Genomic DNA, 9,115 nt, shown 5'->3' on the forward strand with positions numbered 1-9,115 from the left:
ATGATGCAGCAGACGTGGCATGTGAGAAAATGAGTTTGTAAAGCAGCCAAAAGGCTCTATCTAATCACATAACAGTTACTTCTTAACTTCTCACACATGTACATATTCTGACCTAAAAAGCTGTATGTTTCAAGTCCACCATACCCTTCTCACAATTAGCTTCATTCTACAACTTTCTACCTTTCTATGATGGACTCTCTAGATTAAATTATTGGCAGGATAGAGAAGGATTTTTCTGCCAAAAATTTTATCACTAGTGCTTGCTGGAGTTCTTGTTTTTTTCTAACAAAAGAATTTAAATTCCCCACACAAGAAAGTAATAAAAGTTCAAAAAGGAAACACAAACCACAACCGAAAAGATTATATTTTTATATATATATATAGTGTAAGAAAGCAAAATTTCTGCAGAGAGTAGTTTCTATATGGAAATTGACTGTATAGTTTCCAACTTCCTTTAAATAAGTTGCTTGTGTACAAGTTAGAATACTTGGCCCCAGATATTTCCTAGCTAGGGCAACCTGTGGATAGATTCACAAGGAAAACCTATATTCATGGATATACATCTATCGAAGATGACATGCATATATACACAAATACATATGAGGATAATCACCAAATTGTTAATAGTGGCTGTCATGGGTGGTGCATGTACAAACGATATTTTTTTTCTTTAGGTTTATATATATTTTCTATAAGTTCTGCAATGAAATGTGTTACATCTCTATTCAAAAAGAGCCTTTCCAAGAGAAAACAATAAGTAGTCTAGGAATTGTCTCCCCTGAGTCCACCAACCCAGAGCCATGGGCTTAAAGAAATATAATTTCAAGAATATTCCCCCCAACACAAGTTTATAGCCTTCCACAGTATACTCAATAAGGTCCAAAGTAACACAAATCCAAGGTCATCACTGAACAGAGGACAGGGAATTCCCTGAGTCACTAGACAAATACATGGAAATAAAATTTCTGAGTAACACTGAAACCATAATCTCTTCTCTCTGTTGCTGGAAAGACTACTAAAGAAGCATGCTAACTACATACCTTCTCATTTAAGTGGATTTAAAAAATCCTGTTGCATTTTTCTGCTGTAAGCTTATGCATACTTTCAACAAAGATCATAATACTTACTAAGTGACATTTCCACAATATTTTAATGTCTTTTTCATTGGAAATTAAAGAAAATATAAATTTTCCTAAGCATATGAAATTTTCTGGTGTAGGAAATTAACAGTGATCCTGAATATCCACTAAAGTTCACAAGCACTCCTTATAATGGAATACTGTATTCTGAATGCTATGAAAGTGAAAATCCTTGCATTTATTTATGTAACACACAGTAATAAACAACAAATTTAACATACAAGTCAATGTGTATGTTAAAGTTATATATATGCTAAAGGATATGTTCCTTTAGGACCTTTCAATTCCTTAACATTTCCACAGTCATAATTGTTTATCTGGCTGGAGGCTGAATGACTATTTCCATTTTGCAAACAAGAGCTCAGGGTGGTAAATAGTCGTACCCTAAGTTAGATGAGTAACAGTACAGCTCATTTAGTGAGTTTTTACTATATGCCAAAAACTACAGTAAGTGTTTTTGTAGCTTAGACCTTACATTCTGAAGTCAGACAGACTGAGGTCTAATGCAGGGGTCAGCAACCCACTCCAGTATTCTTGTCTGGGAAATCCCATGGACAGAGGAGCCTGGTGGGCTATAGTCCATGGGATGGCAAGAGTCAGACACAACTTAGGGACTAAACCACCACCACCAAACTTTTTCTGTAAAGAGCCACAAAAAGGAAACATTTGAGGTTTTGTATCCCATATGGTCTCCATAACCAGTATTCAACTGTGCCATTATAGCACAAAAACAGCTATAGATAATGCTTAAGTGGTTAGGCATAGCAGTGTTCTAATAAAACTTTATTTACAAAAACAGGCAGCAGGAAAAGGGAACAGGTGTGGCCATAGTTTAGTGATGCTGATCCAATCCCACTATATCCTACCTTCTTAAGTAAGCTATTCTATAAGCCGCTGTTAACTGTAAAATGGTGGTAATAATCACACACAGTGCCTGTGTTTATTGTAAACACTTAAAAATGTATGTTAAGCTATTAGCCCACTGCCAGAAATCAGCATCTGGTAAAACATTATAACTATCTTTATCATCACATTGATCCTCAAAACCAACTGTGAAATAAATATTTTTGTCTCCATTTTAGAGATAAGACAACAGAAGCTTAAAAAGTAACTTAGCCACTGTCCTACATCTAACAGATAACCGTAGGGCTAGATCAAACTCAGATACATTTCCTCCAGTAATGATTAAATATTATTGCATGAACTAGTGGACCTAATTAGACTAAGGCATAATTCTTCTATTCTACGGCATAAACTAAGTCCAAAAATTCACTGAAGACACATTTACAGACTCAACACACAGCACAAGCTGTTCTTAAGGTGAAGAGAATTTATTAAATCCACAGTTTATGTATAAGCATAAGTTTGCTCTATTATTTTTTAAATCTGTGCACAAGAACATTGGTCTCTGTCCCTCTCTGAAACCACGTGTTAGCGATTTTGAACACTGTACTTGAACAGCATGCCTACAAAAGGCTCATTGTCGCTCTTTTCCTTTAACTTGACCTTTACTTTCTGTTCTCAAGTTTCTAGAGTTCTCATACATACTGCAGGTGTGTCAGTAACCAATTATTTTTTAAAAATCTAGGCAGTCACTTCTCTCATAATGAAAATATACACTCCGGTGAAGCCAATTAATATTCTTTCATTTTAAATCACGCCTCCTGTGCCTGTCCATTTTTACTCTCTGGCATTCCTTTATCTTCAATTACAAGTGGCCTGTGAGGAGAAAGGCAAATACGGAGTACCTCAAGCCAAGAAAAGCAGTCAATTCGTGGACTGGTCCTGAACTGGATTGCACATTGGGAGAGTCCTCCAAGATGTTTATAAATAGAAAATAAGTTCAAACTAACAAACATGGGATGACTGCACATTCTTCCTGCAAAGCACACTAAGTAACTTTCTAAACAGAGGAGGTGCTGAGGCTGTGGGCCACTCCCATGGCAGGTTTCCTGCCCCGGGTCTAAGTTGCTTCCAGAGCTACTCGCTCTAACAGACAGTCTGTTCTACCCTTGCCCCTCCTGCAAACCTGTCCAGGACCCCACAGGGGAAGCAGTCTACCTGATGCCTTTGCCACCCCTCCTTCTCCAACTTCAACTGTCCTTCCTCCCCAGCCCTCCACTCCTCACAAGTGCTATTTGTGATTTGCTACACTGGGGTCTCAAAGAGTCCGACACAACTTTAGCAACTAAACACCAACACCATAAATACCCATCTTTGGGCCCAAATCACTACCTCAAGCATCTCTCCCCCAAATCAGCTATCTCCTCCACCATCAAGACTCCAGAGCCCATCTTGATTATTAAAAATAATTCATTTTGATATTTGGCAAAACTAATACAATTATGTAAAGTTCAAAAATAAAATAAAATTAAAAAAATAATAATAAATAAATAATTCAAGACAGTAACAACGATCCTAGATGCGAGGCACAAAAGAGACACAGATGTAAAGAACAGACTATTGGACTCTGTGGGAGGAGGCAAGGGTGGGATGATTTGAAAGAATAACACTGAAACATGTATATTACCATATGTAAAATAGACTACCAGTGCAAGTTTCGATGCATGAAGCGGGGGACTCAAAGCCGGTGCTCTGGGACAACACAGAGGGATGGGGTGGGGAGGGAGGCGGGAGGGGGGTTTGGGATGGGGGAGGTGTATGTGCACCTGTGGCTGATCCATGTCAGTGTGTGCCTGGGGCCACCACAGTGTTGGAAAGTGACTGTCCTCCAATTAAAATAAATTACAAAAAAAAAAACAACTCTTTCTTGGTGACTCCCGTTGTTTACATTCACCTCACTAGAAGCACCTCTCACAGGGAACCCCAATTACTTATTCACCTCTCAGTCTTCCACGCTTTTGGAGGGCAGAGCTTTTCTTAGACACTTTTGACTAAGTCAGTTTGTGTAAAACAGCACCTGACTTGTGGGTGGCAATCAAAATACACTTTGTTAAATGAATAAATTAGTTCCTTCTAAGCTAGTTTGGTATTAGCCCTGAATAATATATGTTCATGCCATCCACATTACCAAGATATGCCACTTCAAGTCATTTGCAGGCAAAATCATTGGTGTGATGCTAAAATTAACTGGGAGAAACCACCAGAAACCATGCTGAGGTCTGAAAGGCATGATGTGGAAATTAGAATTCATTTGGCTATTGAAGCTGTTCTTGCTACAAAGTTCAATGTCTGTTTAACATGCAGATTCTATTAGAGCTCTTTATGAAGTTTACTGTATATTTCTCTTTTCTCAATTCTTTCATATTTACTGATCCAAACACCACTGGCATATATTATTCTAATGTGTGTGAGGTGGGGGAGGGGTGCCAGTTTAATAGCAATCTATCAGTCAGGTGAAATAACCAGTAAAAGAACTTGCTGCTGCCACTGGAACCTCCTTGACCTTTCCCTCCCCTCCAGCACTGGTGACCATCTCTCCCCCAGCAGACTGCCTGACAAGGCACCTGTCTTGTTCTCCTTAATTGGAAGGACACGTGCAAGTGGTTTGGCACTGTCTGGCACAATACAGTTGATGAAGACCGGTGAATTTCTTCTGTCTTCATTCATTCTCCTAACTCTTATTCCTGGATCCTGTTAATTCCTTCCCTCTTCTGAATCTGAAATCTTCCCATTCCAAACCCCTACTTCTTGGCCAAAGCCAGCCTTGAGTCCTCAGTAGGAGAACACCCTCTTTCTGAATTTGTTCTTTTCAAGAAAGAGAAAAAAATCACCCCCTACTCTTCCAGGCCCATATTAATTTCTCCAATCCCTGACAGGGGTGTCTGAAATTATTCTGTTGGATAAGACCATTTTTAGCTTGAGTTCTTTACTCGGAGTTGCTTGTTAAAATTCGAATGGCCCTGAGAAGAGTAACAGTATCAGTTAACAACACCTAATCTGCAGTGAGAGGGACAGACAAAAATGCATGCCCCATCTCTTTGGGGAAAGTCCAAAGCATGAAACACTACCCAGGTATCCAGGTGGAGTGAATTTCACAGAGCAGAAAGATGGGCTTGAGATGGAGAAGGTAGGAAACAAAACCCCCCCAAATTTGCCAGTGTTCCCTTATCCTTAGATGACACCTGTCTGTGTGTTAGTCGCTAAGTTGTGACCCCATAGACTGTAGCCTGCCAGGCTGCTCTGTCCATGGAATTCTTCAGGCAGAAATAAGGGAGTTGTTGCCATTCCCTTCTCCAGGGGATCTTCCCGACCCAGGGATTGAACCCTGGTCTCCGGCATTGCAGGCAGACTCTTTACCCTCTGAGCCACCAGGGAAGATACCTATCTAGTAAATTACAAATACCTTCTCAATCGTGGCTGCACTATGAGACTAGGAACCCTGACTTAAATTCCTTTGATTAAAATAGTACAGCAATGCCTATCAAAATGGTATACAGCAAAGGCTCAATAAATGGCAGTAACTTAAGTTCCAGACTCCCCAGACTCATTCTTAAAGCTGTGTTCAGCAACAGTCATTTAAGGATGCCTAGTCTTCCTCAAATCCTCTATGGTAGTGTCTAACTAGGTAGACAAATCACCACCAACTTTAAGGTCCTAAAGGGCTTTGTCAGCTGATGCTTTTCTACCTAGTTACCTTTCCTGACAACCACACAAACACAGGTGATCTGATGAATTTATTGCCACAATTCTATCGCATGTCCATGAAAGTTTCTTTTCCCCTGACTCAAATATTTTCTTGTCTTTCTTTAAAAATAAATTTTAAAGTCATCATAGTTATTATGGAGAGGGATGTATTTTTTTTTTCCGACTCTCCATTGTACTTTTATGATTGAAAGTAGAAAACAAAAACTGTTCTAATTAGAAGCAACTGTGTCAACTCCCAATCATATCTACCACTTTATAAATAGACTCTAAAATCCAGAAATACAATTGTAAATGATATAAAGAGCTGAAAACGGGGAGACAGATCTGGGACCTAAAAGCTCATAGTACTTAGCAAAATGACAGTTTAACATAAAGCAATGAAATTTGAAAAGTATTTACAATGTGGCTAGTGTTTACGAAAACACTGTATTCCTACCCTTCGCCAAAATATTTAACATCACCAATTACTATCTTAAGTCTTAAACTGTCCAGGTCATAATCATTTAAGAAGCTAGAATAACTACAATTATTTTGAAATCATAAATTATGGACATTTTGAATTAATTACAGGTTTCATATTTCTATGTACTTTAAACTTTCAATATTATTAAAATGAATTATTTATCTTAATATTAATAATTCCCACTAACACCTAAGTGCAACATACAAAATGTTTTAAAATGTAAAATAATTCACAATAATTATGAAGCCATAGAATTACAGTTGGAAAGAATATCACTCCTCTTAAGTGATACATGCTGGTAAGTATTTAACAATTAGATGAGTATAGGAAAGCATCTGATATGCAGCATTTCCCGAGGTTTTATAGCACAAATAATTTCCCCAATTTCATGTTACCAACATGAAGTCAGGGGTCACAGAGTTGGAAAGATAAGCATACAGTCGGCTCTTGTGAGCCCATCCAAGCTGGCTCTGGCACATCCTAATATGCAAAACCAGACAGTGGAGCCTTTTCATTCCTGAACGGTTTTCACAGACTGACCATTGCTTTATAAGCCACTGTACCTTGAACACTTACTGACTTAACACCCACACATTATCGTGCTTACATGTTTACTGACCAACTGCTACACTGATTCTGGATATAAAACACACAGTGGTGAACGCACTGTACCTCACAACGCACCCTGTGTGCTGTGGTTAGTCGCTCGGTCGTGTCCGACTCTTTGCAACCCCATGGACTGCAGCTCGCCAGGCTCCTCTGTCCATGGGGTTCTCCAGGCAAGAATACTGGAGTGGGTTGCCATGCCTTCCTCCAGGGCATAATGCCCCCTATGTACATATATACGAGTTTAGGTACACATACACATGTACACATAATATGTGAGTTTAGGTACACACACACAAAAACCAACCCAGAAGCTTCACAAGATAAAACACACTCTTCCTATATGCAATGTACAAAATGTTCTATTCTCTTCTATTTCCTTTTTAAATATCTGACCTTGATCCATTAAATTGGATTCATAATGCCACTATTTCAGTAGAACCCCCAAATTGAGAAAAAGTGTTCTACTGGATGCTAAGCTCACTGAAGATAGGATGAAATGTCTCTTGTCTGTGTCTAGCCATGTGACTAGTAGTAATTTCTGAGGCCCAAGAAGGTTTAGTGACTGCCCAAAGGTGAATCTGAATCTACCAACTTTGTTAAAATATCCCTCAAGGCAAGTGATCATTCATTACACAGAATCAGTATATTCATGGCTCAACATGGAAAGCTAGAGGGTCTTTTAAGACAGACACTCCTTCACCAGAAATTCACGGAATGTTTTTTTATAATTGTACTAAAGCCGTCAGTGTTGAAACTCGGGCCCTTTACCCTCTGTGGCCTTATGGCCAGCCCGGCCTATCTACCTAGGATGACTAAGCAAATCTGAGTGGGCAGCATTTCCCTTTTACTGATAATGTTCACCCCTAAAAAGTGTTGACAAGACACCTATCTTTTTCACAAAACATTTCCAATCCTCTAGGGAGGGAACCTATATAAATGCTGATAAAATTAAATATATTATATAGAATATACATACTCCCATATATAATATACATTAACATCAGCTTTCCAATAACCAGAAGCCAAAGGTTTAATTGGAGAAAATACTCACTCAGGAAAATAAGGTCAGGATCCATGGCCTTTTCTCTTCAGTGTGCTCATGCACCACATTCCTTTTTATAGGTGCTATTAAATGTACACTATACTTTCAAGACAATCCAGATAAATATCTTCACTAAAATACACAGCACCATTAATCATCTCAGTGACAATGCTCCAATTTAACATCTTGGGGATTTCCTCCCCTTCTTCATCATTTATTTGCCAATATTTCCTTGTTATGAATATCCCCCTAGTGACTTTCCCTGGCAGTCACAGCTGTGCTGCCTACTGTGTCTACCTTGACTACAAATAACACCAATTCTTAAAAGAGCAAGCCCTTCAGATGACACCTCCGGTTCGAAGAGAAGCCTGGCTACAGACTGAATTCCCGGAGACCCCATCCACACTCTCGCGAGTTTGAACTGATAAACCTCAGCTTCTAAGCAGATAGGAATGTTAGACACGTGACGCTGGCCTAATTAAAATGAACAACAGTTGGCTGAATGGTCAACAATCAACTGCTGCTTTATATGGTCCTTAAAGGACCCCCTTCTTCTACAGCAAAAGGCTTTCTCTGAAGCAGCCACAGATCACAACAGAGCCACAAAATCACTTAACAAATTACAGAAACCCGACTACCAAGAGCCTCAGTAATTATGACTCACAGATAATCAGAATTTTCCAAAAAAAATACCATCAGAAACAATTCTACATTATAATTACACTAATTCTGATGAAGATAATAACACTATTTAGGCAAAAGAATATCAAGAAATAAAGCCAGAGAAAAGTTGCAAAGATACAAGAAAGAGTCCCAGTGCCATCCAGTATCTACTTCTTGTCCACTTCAGAGAGCAGCCTCCACAGGCTCCAGGATTTCTTGATCTTTTATAAAATGGAAACCATGAAAAAAAAAAAAACACTCCACAACCAACTGAAGAAGGAAATAAAAGCAGAACTCACCAGCTTGTATTCAGATAGGAGGTTTAAGGAAAAAGTGTACTTTTTTCAGTAATAAAACTCTACTGCAAAAGAAGAGTCTGAAGACAGAAACACACCAAAGTAGATTTGCAAAGTATATCCAGAAAGGCTAATGCCTTCAGTGAAATTGTGTTTACCTTACTTTACATTTTCTATAGGGATATTTGATTAATTAAAAGTTAATGTTGCTTCTATCAATATTCCATAACTTTTCTGGAAAGCTTCTTTTTTTTCAGTTTTGGGAAGACACCAATTTAGACTATTGTGTTAGACA

At 38.6% G+C, this 9,115-nt stretch overlaps 1 protein-coding gene across 5 annotated transcripts in view; it reads right to left on the reverse strand.

Moving 5' to 3' along the window:
• The window catches only part of NPAS3 (neuronal PAS domain protein 3), a 964,678-nt gene that overhangs the window by 821,264 nt on the left and 134,299 nt on the right, over positions 1 to 9,115 (reverse strand). The window lies entirely within an intron of this gene.

The sequence above is a fragment of the Bubalus bubalis genome, chromosome 20, assembly GCF_019923935.1.
Source record: "Bubalus bubalis isolate 160015118507 breed Murrah chromosome 20, NDDB_SH_1, whole genome shotgun sequence".
Lineage (NCBI taxonomy): Eukaryota > Metazoa > Chordata > Mammalia > Artiodactyla > Bovidae > Bubalus > Bubalus bubalis.